The 14,848-nt window shown below is 43.3% G+C and overlaps 1 long non-coding RNA gene across 2 annotated transcripts in view; it reads left to right on the top strand.

Moving 5' to 3' along the window:
• Positions 1-1,948: 1,948 nt before the first annotated feature.
• Positions 1,949-14,848, top strand: part of LOC107834367 (uncharacterized) — a 20,752-nt gene continuing 7,852 nt past the window's right edge. Inside the window, exons 1-3 of one of the 2 annotated variants that reach the window (XR_001660163.1) lie at positions 1,949-2,228; positions 3,634-3,837; positions 4,526-4,706. This is a non-coding gene — a long non-coding RNA (uncharacterized LOC107834367). Of the gene's footprint in view, positions 2,229-3,633; positions 3,838-4,525; positions 4,707-14,848 lie in introns of those variants that run through there. The other variant, XR_001660162.1, reaches the window with a different exon arrangement.

Genomic DNA, 14,848 nt, shown 5'->3' with positions numbered 1-14,848 from the left:
GATACTGTGAAAGAACGGTAAACTTCTAGTGTCTGTAGCTGCCAGAATCATCTGGAAACGGGGTTTACAGATAATTGCAGATCAACAGAATCTGTTTGGATCAGCAGATTTAATCCGACTTATATTTGCTGAGTCAGAGAAACGTGGGAAACATGCAGGAAATGTTCAACATGTTAAAGCAGAAACTGATTTTATGTTTTTATTTACAGAAAAATGACCTAATTAAAATGTTTTCTCTCTTGTAAGAAACATTTGATGAGTGAGTAACCAGAGGTCATGTGAATGGTGGGAGCGGGCTTTGACTGGTCCGGCCGGTCGGCTGAGCTCGGTCTGAGCCGCACAGCGGCGGCTAATTGCTCATGGAGAGGGTGAATTTAGATTGACTACAGCTATTTAATATTTCAGAAGCAGTTTTAATAGTTGTGAAAGTGCTGAGTTCAAGCTCATTATGCACCAGCATTTGTCTGCATTGCTATCTTCGGAGCTGCATTAGTTGTTGGAGGCACTTAAAGCCCATTAGTTACCTGCTGGGTCAAAGATTTCTCCTAAACCAGCGGGCTTGATTAAAACGCGGAGAGCTAAAAATATTTTATTATATGCTCTGCATTAACTTCAAATTAAGGAAGAAATGAAGAGATCGCCTGTGAAAGTTGGAGAGTTTAACAGAAAAGTCCAGAAGAATTTCTTCAGAACCTGCAGGTTCTGTGGTTTACCGTCCAGCTGATCCAGGAGCGAAGTCATCGCAGGCAGAAAATCCCGAAAAACACGAAGAAGATTTAAAACCAGATCGTTTCTGTACTGGATGCTGAAACTGCTTTTAAAAGAGAAAATAGTCACTAATAATAATTACACTGTTCAGACGTGGATGTGACGAAGTTTTAGGGCGAAACCCAGAATCCTCTGCTGAGCTGCTCCAGGGTTCATTCATGACTTTATCTTTAAACTGCACTGATGAATCTGGATTTAATAGTTTTCTGCTTCTTTCTGGTTTCTGTGAACCTGGTTGCTGTGCTGCAGTTTCTGAGATGATCTGATTTAAATATTCTGATAAACGAACCGGATGCAGCAGCTGTTTTCTAACAGTTGTTGATGGTGATGAAGATCTGAATCTCACCTTAAGTTCTGCTGGTTCTGGACCTGAACTGAGCCGGGAGGTTCTGCCTGCTCCTCGTTCTGCTTTCATCTCTCAGATCTCAGACAGAAACAAGCCTAAAAATGCATCTGCAGATTTTTAATGAAAGCGCTGACAGATAATGGCAGCAGGCGCTGGATTTACCGCCGCTCCAACTGTTCCTCACTCATAAAACATGAAATATATCCTCGGTGTTCTCACTGCTAAAACAGCAGCAGGAGTCACACAGTCAATCAGCAGTGTTTACTAATGCCGATTGTTGCTGCAGGCAGTAGATAAAACTGTTTGTGTGAATCAAAGCAGAGGCTTAATTCCTCGGGTGGATCCGGTTCTGCTGGCCCGGCCGTTGAGTCGTCGCTCCGACTTGTTGCTGCTGCCCTGCAGCTTCTGGCCGACGTCCAGATCTGGAAATGAAAGGGCAGAAACTTCAAATGAAGGGAAAGTGGATGAGAAGCCAAACAGAAACATGTGGGAGCGTCCTGAAGCACGGCCTCCTACGTACGGATCAGAACCAAACAGAACCACCGCAGGCTCCCAATCTGTTTCACTTCCAAACAACAGAGAAGCAAAAACCAGGCGGGTGGCTCAACTTTATTATAACTACAGCATGGACTTTAACGTGTTAGTTTCAATTAATCCATTTTTTAAATTTTTATTTTTATTTATTTATTTTTTTACTAACAAAAGTTCCTGCCAGAACCTTTGTATTTGTGTGTTTCTGGTACGCCCATAAATCTGACGGATAAGCTAATGAAACACAGGAGATTTAAACCGAAATGTTTCACCTCCATCTGAAGATCAGCATCCCCACAGCATGATGCTGCCCCCACCATGCCCAGCCAGCCTCATGGTGTCACATGCACCGATCAGAGGAATCCACTTGTTTACATATTATGCAGTCACATTTGCTTTATTTTATGTTGAAAATTTTTATTTACACTTTATTAAAGGAATTTGGTTGATGCTGAGGTGAATGCGGTTGTGGAGTGCGTCACCAGGGGGCAGTGTGGCGTGAAGGCAGTGGGTCCGCCAGGCGGAGTGAACCGTGTTGTAGCTTCCGCTGGTTCCCGTCTCATTATTTCTGCTGTTCATTCAGGTAATATTTGATGACGCGCTTACAGCAGGACTGTATCTGATTCCGATGTTTTATATTTAACTTTTATGTGGTTTTAGTAAAGTTAAACCTGTGAACCGGACGGTTAGGCCGCGTTGTTGCTCAGCAGACACAGGCTGCGTAATGGCGCCGCTCCACTTCAGCTGATGCCAGAATCCGAAACGCTGTCATAAAGTCCAGGCATCGTCGTTGTCATACGAAAATGGTTCTAGTTGTGTTTTTGGCTTTGTTTGTATATTTAGCTATAGTTTATTATTGCTTTGGGAAAAGAAGAAGTTTTGGTTAAAAGGCCAAGCTGAAGGGAATATTTCAGTTATGTCATAACTTGGTAAGCTTCTGATTGGTCGATCCAGCTAAGCAGTTTAAATGGTTCCTCAGACAGTAGCTAGGAGTTAATGGCTGTTTTTGTCTGTTATTTTATTCTGCCATCATGTTCGAAATAAAAATAAAACATAATGGCTCCTCTCATGGATTATTGTTTTGAATAATTATAATTTTTAGTTGTTTATCTTTTAATCTGTTCACAACCTGCTGATGTCAGCTTTTTGCTGTTTCCATTCCTCAGATCATTTTGTGTTTCAGTTTGTTGGACAGGATGAATGTTTGGTAGGAAAAACCTGAATATCGGCTGATCCTGACGACCCAGATGATGTCAGAGTAACGTCGCCCTTCATTTCCCACCAGGTTTTATCTTTGGGTAAATCTTTATTGTTCTTGTGCTGACATGCAGTAAAACCGGTCAGCTGACCTTTGACCCCATCGCCCGGATTCAGGGAGCCTCTCTCATCCTGACCCAGCAGCAGGTTCTGGTGGTTCTGTTGTCGGTGTAAACCCGGTTCCTGGTTCTGAATGGACCTTCCACTGAGGAACCGGGTCAGCTGAATGGAGCCAGAACCACTTCCGGCTGGCCTCTTTACATCAGCGTATCATGGAAAACCAGAACCTGGAATGTTTGTTTCCTGGTAAACGTTCAGTCACCTCAAAGCAGATCGTTTACCCAGAATGCAACGGTGCAGAATTAAATCTTTCTGAAATCCTATTTACTTCGTCGTGTCCAAACAAATGTTGTGTTCAGGGCCCAGCGGGACGCCGGCGCGCAGCGAGAATGTGAGCCGCTAAGCGGAGTTTTGCTCCGCGTCAGGAATGGGATTTGGCGCTCCGGATTCTCTCCCTGTTCTTCTTCTCTTTCCTTCTTTCTCTGAATCACTCTTTGATCTGTTTGACCAAACAGGATGGATTTTTGTTTGAGGTTTCGTTCTGCAGCCGGAGCGTTTTTATCTGATTAAAACGTCCAGTTCTGTGGAAACAGAAGGTTTTACTGTTGATTGAAGACAAACAACGTATTCATTTACAGAAATGAATCTCATCCAAATATGTTTGCTCTCAGGAATCTGAAGGCGATGAAGGAACGTGTCTGGAATCTGGAGAATTCCCCTGCAGCTCAGCCCTTTGGCCTGGTTCTGGTTCTGTCACCTGATTGGCGGATCAGACGGACGGCGCAGGCCCTCCATCGCAGCGGCCTGCGGCGCCGAGGCAAAACATGCTGCAGGATTTCTGCATCAAACATGGAGGGAAAAATTCACCTGTCCAGGTAGAAACTACTTCCAATTATTTTCTACTTGGCTTTTAAAAATATTTAGGTTAAAGTTTAAAATGACTATAAATTGCTTCTGCTTACAAATCTAATACATTTTTACCCATAGAAGTAGTGAAAAATAAAATTTTTAATTATAAATATTTGCAAAACATAGTTTTGAAAATAAAATCTGTATTTTAAAATCAGTTTTTTTAAGTTGTCTTCAAAAACTTTTAATCACCAAGAATCAAGTTTTCTTTTCTTAATTTTTGAATAAAATCCTTTAAGGGTCAAAAAGTTTTGCTTTTGATGGCATTAGATGAGTTTAAATGAAATATTTTGGACGGAGAGACGTTTTATTGTTTTATTTATACACATCACCGTTCAGCCAAAGGTTCAAAGTGCTGGTGTGTAAAAATAAAAACAACACATAAAATAAAAATAAATTAATAATAATGATAAAATGAAAATAATCTGCTGTAAACCTGTTAATGTTTGATCATTCATTCCTCTTCCAGTTTGGTTTCTGTAGATCAGGAGGTGAGAGAGCAGCAGGAAATAATCTGCATTTTCATCATCGTATCAGAGCTCATGCATGCAGCAGACAAGCAGCATTCGCCTGTCATGCTCTGCGTCTCTTTTGTTGTTTCTTCCTTTGTTCGGTTTCTCATCAGTCCCGATGTGTCGTTGGTTTGCCTCACAGACTGAATGTTTAATAGACAAAAAGATGGCAGTAAAACACAAAGGCAGGCGAGTGATGGAGGAGAAACGACCCGTCCGGTCTGCAGAGAGGAGCTGCGGTTTCAACACGTCACTCAGGCTGAATGAGAGGAAGGAGCCAAACTCTGCCTCCTTCAGTTTCATTAAACCTGATTAAACCTGAAGCAGCTCCTCCACATGCTGATTGGTCCGTGTTGGTTTGATGAGGCGGCGCTGAAGGAGTTTCCAAACCAAACATTAAACTCTCCTGACGTCTGATCAGAAGCTGATCTGTCTTTTGGTTCCAACTCAGGCGAAGCATTAAAGGCTGAGTGGCAACATTACAGTGATTACAGGAACAACAGGAGGAAAACCTGCAGCTGAGTTTTCCTTCTGTCATATGGTGAGGTGGTTTCATCATCATCATCCTCCNTCAAACATGGAGGGAAAAATTCACCTGTCCAGGTAGAAACTACTTCCAATTATTTTCTACTTGGCTTTTAAAAATATTTAGGTTAAAGTTTAAAATGACTATAAATTGCTTCTGCTTACAAATCTAATAGATTTTTACCCATAGAAGTAGTGAAAAATAAAATTTTTAATTATAAATATTTGCAAAACATAGTTTTGAAAATAAAATCTGTATTTTAAAATCAGTTTTTTTAAGTTGTCTTCAAAAACTTTTAATCACCAAGAATCAAGTTTTCTTTTCTTAATTTTTGAATAAAATCCTTTAAGGGTCAAAAAGTTTTGCTTTTGATGGCATTAGATGAGTTTAAATGAAATATTTTGGACGGAGACGTTTTATTGTTTTATTTATACACATCACCGTTCAGCCAAAGGTTCAAAGTGCTGGTGTGTAAAAATAAAAACAACACATAACGTAACACTACACAACAAACCAATATGAGAATTGCTAACAAAATAAAAATAAATGAATAATAATGATAAAATGAAAATAATCTGCTGTAAACCTGTTAATGTTTGATCATTCATTGCTCTTCCAGTTTGGTTTCTGTAGATCAGGAGGTGAGAGAGCAGCAGGAAATAATCTGCATTTTCATCATCGTATCAGAGCTCATGCATGCAGAGTCCATCAGACAAACAGCATTCGTCTGTCACGCTCTGCGTCTCTTTTGTTGTTTCTTCCTTTGTTCGGTTTCTCATCAGTCCCGATGTGTCGTTGGTTTGCCTCACAGACTGAATGTTTAATAGACAAAAAGATGGCAGTAAAACACAAAGGCAGGCGAGTGATGGAGGAGAAACGACCCGTCCGGTCTGCAGAGAGGAGCTGCGGTTTCAACACGTCACTCAGGCTGAATGAGAGGAAGGAGCCAAACTCTGCCTCCTTCAGTTTCATTAAACCTGATTAAACCTGAAGCAGCTCCTCCACATGCTGATTGGTCCGTGTTGGTTTGATGAGGCGGCGCTGAAGGAGTTTCCAAACCAAACATTAAACCCTCCTGATGTCTGATCAGAAGCTGGCTGTCTGCTGAAGCTGATCTGTGTTTTGGTTCCAACTCAGGCGAAGCATTAAAGGCTGAGTGGCAACATTACAGTGATTACAGGAACAACAGGAGGAAAACCTGCAGCTGAGTTTTCCTTCTGTCATATGGTGAGGTGGTTTCATCATCATCATCCTCCTCCGTCTGATCAGGAGCCGTTGGGAGCAAAAACCCTTCATGATAAAATACTGATGGATGTTTCAGTGCATTTCTCTGTTTTGGTGGAAGATAATTAAGGCTCACAAAGACAGAAAAGGTTTAGATTTCCTCCTATGAACTCTACAAACAGAAACAAAACAGGAAGTAGAGAACAAGATTCAGCATAAATACAATATTTAGGTGATGATACAAAAAGCCAATTATAATGTCAAATTTAAGTGAGTGCTTGATGGTTGTAATCTTTCAAGAGTGAATATAATCTGAATTGAGTTGATGCTTTAGCTAAATGCCGTGTTGGTGTGGTGTTTTAGCGCTGCTATCGTCTTGGTTAGCGTTGCCCTCCACTATCTGCTCCCTGATCCTCGGGGACGACGTTCAGCTGGTTTCCTCCAGGATGTCCTGGCAGCGCCAACACCTCCACCTGCCGGTCCGAGTCGGCGGAGGACAGGGAGCAAGGTGCTGATAGGCTGCAGCAGAGAGAGTGACATCAGCAGGACGTTCAGACATCTGAGCTACCAACACTGACCCGTTTGACCCAGTCAACCCATCTGGGTTTCTTCACCAGAGCGACTCCCTCACACGAATCCGACCCGCCATTTGTAAAAACTTCTGCAGTGCTTCGTCTCGCTGCCTGCAGCCTCTCTTCTTCTGTGAAAAAGCCACAGGCTGAGCAGAACATTCAACAGATTCTCCTTTTTCTTTAATCATAAAACGTTTGTAATTATAACAGTGAGGAGTTTTAGGGCTGCTGACCACTTCTGCTCCTCAGCGTGTTTTACTGCAGCCATTAAACGCTTCTTTTGTCTCTGTCTGTAGAAAGTACGCCTAGCTCAGCGCTTCTGCGTTCATCTGTGTGAAACTGCTCTCATGCTTTCACTTACTGAGCCACATTAAAAGAGTTTTTCATACTTTGTGTCAGAATGAGCAGATGTATCCACGGCAGAGACAAAGAAACTGTTTGGTTCTGAGTTTTGTTTAGAGAGAAATGCAAAACCAGGAGCAGCTAACAGAGACTCCATCTGTCTGCAGAACCACAGGAGACGAGTTGTGAAGGATTCAGATGCGATGCGCCCATATCATTACCCCCAGAATGTATTTTCACTCATTTCCATTTAACCAGGCTCCATCCGTCCTCGGCCGCCGCTGGAAGCCGCTTCCCTTTGGGCTCGGCTGCGGCTCTAAATGTGAACGCATGCTTCTGCTTCACACCTTCCTGCTGAGGAGGAAGACTTGATGTGGCAGCGAGATGCATGAGAGCATCCTCAGTCTCTTTGTGTTACCTTCATCTGGCGGTAGCCTGACATTCACCCGGCTCTTTGGGTGTGTGAACAGATGAGGTGTGATGTCTTGTGGAAAGTGTTTGTGAGGTCGAAGTTTTTTGCCGATGCTGAAGGTTTTTCTGGGTGAGAAGCATTGGCGGCGAATCCTCTCAGAAACCATGGCGACGCGTCTTTGTAACAAACCGAAGCTTTTCAGGACGGCTGTGTGCTAAGCGGGTCCAAACCCGCTCATCCAGAGAAACGAGACTTTAAAACCACAGAGACACGTGGGACTTTCATATGAGGATTACCCATAATGCTTTGCTCGCTGAAGGTGAATGCAGTTCAAGCTTCAACCAGCAGATGGAGCATTTCAGCAGACGTCAACCTCAACTATTTTTTCGACAGAAGCACACCAACCAAGTTTTGTGGATATTTGTAATGGAAACGCAGATCTTTCTGCTTCCAGGAGGGATTGTGTTTCGTTTTTTGTTCGTGTATTTTCAGAGGGTAATTAACCCTGGGAAAGGTCAAAGTTGAAACGTCTGGGACTCCTAGTTTAGTCCTGATCTGATCTCAGTGGGACTTTATGTGGGTTAGCGGACAGGATCGATGAAGATGATGATGATGCTCTCCAGTTGTTGCATCACTTCCTCTGGTAAACGGTGAAACGTTGAGTCAGAATCTGTTTCCTGGCTCTTCTGGATGAGGGATTTTCCTCCTTCTCTGCTGCAGCTACATTACCTCACACATTTCCTACATTTTGTTCGTTTCGTGTTTGGTTGTGTGTTTTCTGGTTCTCCTCCTGAACATTTCCTTTTCTGAGAGAGAGAAAGAGCTTAGCTGGTTCTTACAAAGGCTAAGCAGCTGTGTTGACAGAAGAAGCTGATTCTCTATTCTCTTCTCTTCCATCCTTCTTCTTCCGTTTAGTCTCTCTCACACACACACACACACACACACACACACACACACACACACAGCAGTGAACTCACACACCTAAATCCCCACACGCTCACCCACAAACACATTCACCAAGACTTGGCAATGAATCTTGTCAGTTTTAATAAACTGTTACATCTTTCAAGCTGCTGACGTTGCAGCGAGAGGCAGATCACAGACGGAGAGGAAGGAGGCAGAAGAAAGACAGCGATGTGTGCATCTTCCTGCTGAGCGCCACGAAGCCAAACCGAACTTCTGAGGCTGTGCTTTTTATGACCGATAAGGATTAAAATCAGCAGATTAACGGAACAACTCTGCAAACCAGTCGCTGTGTTGGGTTTAACTCTGTGCTTCAGTTCAGGAACCCAACAGTTAATTTAAGCTGAATCAGCGTTTATTCAACCTGAACCCAACTAAAACTTTACTGATGATGTGAAGATCTGGTTCAGTTCTGCCAAATATCCAACCAGAATTATCCCAGAAGCAAACGTGGCTGACTAGCTTAACCACACTGGGATTACTCTGGATTACAGGAAACACTCAGTAAATTTAATGTTGCACATCATGTTCTTTGCAGTTGAACGAGAGAAAGAAATGAAATTCTAACCAATGCAGACAACAGATCAGCCGTGAGGTAAATGTATGTCAAAGATGATTCAGAAAACGTTTTCATTTTCTCTTTAGAGCATCAGTTTTATAGCTAAAAACTCCTCACACTGAAACATTTCAGCCAAAGTGAGAAAGTTATTCCAAATTTTGCCAGATTTTTCCCATCAGTGCTTCAAAATGTGCATAAAAATCTTTGATGGAAACACAGTTAGTGAAAGACCAGGAGCTTAAAAACTGAGACTGGAGTTAAAAATAATGAAAAACTGAACATGGTTAGACCTATAGGAAACCCAAACAGGAAAAGATCCAGGAAAACGGAGGTTAGGATTCCTGCTTGCAGGTTTTTTTATTGACTGAAATGAAACAAACTTTAAAGCTTTTAGTCGTTTGGGAAGCAAAATAAAATATCTATTTTTATTCCACAGTTAGATAAAATGTGCATTTAAACCCAAAGATTTCCTCAATAACTTTAAAAAAGCAGAAATCGAGTGAATCCCAGTGTGGTTGCCACGCTGCTCCATCAGTTCCCAGCGGAGCGTTTATCGGAATCACACTGGGAATAATTCAGCCAGGTTAACGGATAACGATGAGAAAACCTTTTCATAAAGGCAGTTTGGTTTTAAAACCATCGTGGTTGTCCTGACAGTCGGCTGGAAGCAGGCGGTGAACTGATGGAGGCCAAGCTGGTCCTGGCTTTAAACATTGCCATGGCAACCTGCAGCTGTGTCCAAACATTCCTCCTTTTCTACTGCATAAAAATCCACATTTACTGTCCACCGCTGTCCTGAAGGGTTGAACCGTGTTAACTGTGGAAAAATGAAAAAATTAAAAGTTTCAATCGTTCCTGCAACACATTCATGGTGTCATCTCCAGCAGATTTACTCTCTGCCAATAGCAGAGAGTAAATCTGCTGCATGGATGGAGAAACAGCAGCAGCTGAGCAGCACTCATTCACTTCCTGTTCAGGGAAACGCTGACGTAGCGGCGCCTCAGGATCCGCCGCTAACGCTCACCAGGTCACGCTTCAGTGTGCAGAAACAGACGCTGTCGTTCCTGGAGCTGCTAAATGTTAGCTTCCTATTCCTGCTTTATATCTCAATCTGGACCTTCCAGATTAAGAGTAGTTCTGTGAAGAGGGAGCAGCTCTTGTGTGTTTTACTGCTGCTTCCTCTCCTGTCTTTGTGATGCAGATTAAAAATGTCCGCCGGGCAACACGCAGCATTAAATTTATCGTCCGTTTATGGCGTGTTTCTGCTTTGACATGACATTACAAAACGAAGTCCTGATGAAAATGTCAGTGATCATATCAGGGTGGAGTCACTCTCATCCTTCACCTCTCTCCTCTTCCTCTGGTTCGGTCTCCACCCGCTCCGCCTCCAGCATCTTTATTCTCCGTCTCTGAAGCCACTGACCGCTCCGTCTGTAATTATTCCTCCCAGGAATCTCTGCTCCTCAGAGCTGATGTTGCGACGGATCAATAAGCCATCAGTTGCATATTGAGAGCCGATAGTTTCAGCCCTGCCCAGGAGGCTAATTCTTCTCTTCCTCTTCTTCACTTTGCTCTTCTCTGTCCATATTTGTTTTGTTGTTTGGATATAAATATCGATAAATGTTCTCTATCATCTGAATGATAGGATAATTAATAAGTGGAAGCCGTAGCTGTGAAGCTCAGACATTGGAAATGTTCGGAAAGCCATCAAACATCTGATCTGTGCAAACATCGTCCGCTGATCTTCCCTATCCCAGATCGGCTCATGGAGGGAAATTCCAGACATTCCTCTTCATAGCAACACTTGAAAATCCTTCATGGTGAGTTTAACGGAGATATTCAGTTCTCCAGGTCGCTCCTGGTCAGAACCGGGTCAGAGGAAGAGGTCTCCTCCCTGGGTAACCATAAAGACACCCGGATCCGATTCCTGATCCGATTCCTGATCCGATTCCTTCTAACGGAGAGTTCATGTCTCTGTATGACTGATTCAGAAAAAACTTAACTCAGTCACTTTGATCAAGGATCTGGTTCTTCTCATCATGATCCAACTCTCCTGATTCTTAGTGAAGAAAGGATGAGATGGACCCGAACACCAAGATGGTTGAACATCCGACCCACCTGAGGACCAGTCCAGTGTCTCCCCAGAGAGCTTCAGATTTAACCGGAGTCTGGTGGAAGTTTTAGGCTGGACACACCATGAGACCATTTTATCACTTTACAGACCTGGAGGTTCTCCATGGCGCTCCAATATTCTTCATGACCGAAACAAACAGGAGGAAAACGGCAAAAACTATTACAAAGACTCTTATAAGTTGCTTTAGTGAAACATCAGTGGTTCTTCACTGTAAGCATAAATATGGACGACCGTTCAACCATGGCAGTAACCATGGTAACCTCCTCTCAGTAAACGCACCTCGCTGTTGGAACCAGCGTCACTTTTAAAGGTTCGTCTCTTCCTGTTCTGGTCTCTGGGACCAGAAGAAGCGTCAGATGAAGATTCAGCGGCGCGGCTTCAAGCCGACTGTGAAGGACGTTTCTGGTGCTGCTGCTGCAGATGGGAGGATGTGTGCTGACATGTGCTGCAGGCGATGAAGTGCCAGTCATTTACAGTGAAACTCTGAGAGACACGTCCTCAGTGGACGAGGACATGAAAGGAGGGAGATGGAAGAGCCGCGTCTGACAACGTGACGGGCGGTAAGCCCAAGTGACGGCTCAGCATCCAGCTGGAACCTGCAGCCGCCGGCAGCCTGGCGGCCCGCTTCAGCTTCTGTTGGGTCCAGCTAGAGGAACCGACAAGCCCACATGTCTGCTTTCATCCAGAGGGTCCGGAAGTACACAGGATCCGTACTAATGCAAAGGATCTGGACAATTTCTAAACAAGGGAAGAATTTGACATTATAGATGAAACAAACAGAACGTGGCGATTTCTGCACACAAGCAGCTAAAACTTGCGTGTTAGTCCCTTTCCCATATCTTGGATCTGAGGAGTTTTATAGAAAGATCATTCCAGAGAGTCAAAGACCTTAATGGACTCAGAATAATCCATGCCTGCATCGCAGCGCACTGAAAAAAACAGATTTTTGTCTCCCACCTCTCCCACTCTATTATTTAAGATATTTGGATTGTACTAAATATAAGTGGCTTCAATACAGACCCTTGAGGAACCAAACAACTTATATTTACCTGTCCAGATGCATAATTCATAAATGACACAGATTATCTGCAGATTAGCAGAGAACCAGCCAATCCCAACCATTTGTCCAAACCAGTCAGTAAATTGTGGTCGGCTGAGTCAAATGTGGAGCAAAGACAAAATAAATTAAACTTCCCGACTCTTCAGAAATCGTTCAGGATTTTCACTGGTGCATCTGCAGAGATCTGATGTAATCTGACTGGAAACTACTGAAGAGATTATTTTCCATCATAAAATGGTAAATTTGATTATAAACGGTTATTCTAAGGTCTCTGCCAGAAGTGGAAGATTTAAAATGTGATTGTAACATTTATTATTGATTCCTCTGGATTAGTTCAGTTTCCTGGTTCTGGATTGAGGTGGATTCACACAGTGCTGGTATTTTTCTCTGAATTTTGTTATAAAATGAATCTCTAAAGTTTTTGCTGGACTTCCATCAAGGCAGGTTGTGAACGGTTTATAAAAGTGGAATCTCTGTTGAACATCATCTCCTGCCGTTGAACTTTGAGTTGCTTTTCATTCACTTTGATCTGAAAACGTCATTTTAACAGTGATTAATGGAGAGGAACTGGAACGTTACCTCTTTGTTTTTATTTCATTTTAGTGGATCAACTGACCACCAAGTGGTCAGGAAGTTATTGACCGTTTGCATGTGACGTCATAACAACAAGGCGCTCCTTTACAGCCTCAGTAAACAGACAGCCGGGTCTAACATCGCTTTCATTTAGTTGATTTGACTTTAAAAACGATCACAGGGTGCTGCGCGGTCGGCAGCACAGAGAAGGATAGAAACCAAACTTCTCATTTTATTGTTTAACCTTTAATGAGGAAAGATGCCGCGGCGATGGACAGCAGCCGTTAATCATAATGACTGGCAGCGTTTGTTTTATTGGGGCGGCAACCCTTTTTTCCAGGTAAGAAGATTAACGTTCATTTAAGTGTGATTAGAATGGAGAAGGTAAGGGTCTCGCCATGGACAGGTGAGTTACGTCCACATAGGAGCTCAACTGGAACAAGTAGAGGCCATGAATGAACTGGCAAAAACAACTTTGGAAACCAACTTCAGTCGCTCTGCTCAGTCCCGCCCCTCGCATCATGGCGCCTGGAGGAGCAGACCAGACCAGTCGGATCTCACCTGTAAACCAGAGAAGGTTTTTCAGGCGGTGTGTGAGCCGGTCGGGACGCCGAGCAGAGATCCGGTTCTCCGCCTGCCAGGCTGCTGCTGGGGAAGAGATAATCACAACACATTTTTTGGTGACAGCGTGTTTTCAGGGAGGCTTTCAGATGTGAATACCCAGATCAGGAGGAAGCCTCCGAAGCTTTTAATGCCGAACAAATCAACCATCAGCTGATCCGAGGTTCATTCAGCAGCAGGAAGACGCGGCGCAGCGACGCTCACTGCGCTTCCTGAAGATGCTTCTGTTTCGCTGCTGCTGGGTTCGGCTTGCAATCACCTCCTTTATGTTCCTGTGAAGTGAAGCGTCATGTCAGAATAAACAGATTAAAAGCAGCTCAGATTCCTGACCCGTCGTCTCAACCCAGGGATGGATAAAGGCCTCAGAAAGTTTCCAGAGCAGGAAAACAACATTGTTTTTCTCATCTTTAATGGCTTTTGTATGATTTTGCCTCCTGTGTTGATGTCAGGAAAAAAATCAATAAAACGTGTGCGGCGAGATTTTGCACACCTGAAAGAAAATCACTGGAGCTGCAGATTCTGAACTGTGAAGCTTCATGGATCTTTCCTGGAAAGATGCGCCGATTTTTCTACATCACTGCTTTCCTATTTGCTTTTTAGAATATAAATGTCCCATTTCAGATGTTCTTCACTGTTTAAAATTGATTTTCGAGCTTCGTGCACAATGAATACTTCAATCACATCTGAAAAGTCCCCTTAACAGGAACGAGACACTGCTGTGGAGTTTCATGTTCGCTTTGTGGCAACACGACAGAAAAGAACTCAAAGAAAAAATACATGTAGAAATTAAATTAAGTGAATGGGAACACCTGGTGAGAAATGGTGAACTGTGAAAGTGATAATCAGACAGATGTAGATGAGGAGAGGGAAGTGTGAGGCGTGAGTAAAATCTGACTCCAGCGCCGGCAGAGAGGCCATGTGGCGAAGCTTAACGCCTTCACCGTCTCCCAGGCGCTCCGCTGCGTTGAGACGCTTTTCTGTTAAACCTCACTGCTACTGCAAATATGAATGCTGACACCTGCAGGCAGAATGGAGGCCATGTGTGCAGGTGAAGGAATAATTGAATAAAGAAAAAGATAATAAGCTTTACTGACCAAAGGCAGGTCAGGCTTTTAACCAGCCAACACAAAGTAACATTCATGTCAGGCTGCTGTAAACCTGTTACACACTGATGAGTTTCATTCACCACGTTTCTACACACACAGGAAATTTGACTAGTTAGTTTAGGAGCTGCTGCTCAGAGCAGCGCTGGTAAAAACGTTAAAGGGTTGACAGAGGAGCCATGTTGGGATGACTTCCTGGAGGCGGAGCTTCAGAGAAAACAGGAGCTTCTTAAAGAGACAGAGGCCCAATTTATTGGAGTCGCGTCTGATTTTCTATAAAATGTCTGTGTATGGAAAACACACAATACTGGCCCTTTAAAAAAGGGAAAATTCAAAGTAAAAGTTTTTTCTCCTTATTTGTGATGCTCCACAAAAA

The sequence above is a fragment of the Poecilia formosa genome, unplaced genomic scaffold (assembly GCF_000485575.1).
Source record: "Poecilia formosa unplaced genomic scaffold, Poecilia_formosa-5.1.2 Scaffold597, whole genome shotgun sequence".
NCBI lineage: Eukaryota > Metazoa > Chordata > Actinopteri > Cyprinodontiformes > Poeciliidae > Poecilia > Poecilia formosa.
Note: the sequence above shows the minus strand (reverse complement) of the source record. Positions and strands in the feature narration are given on the sequence as shown.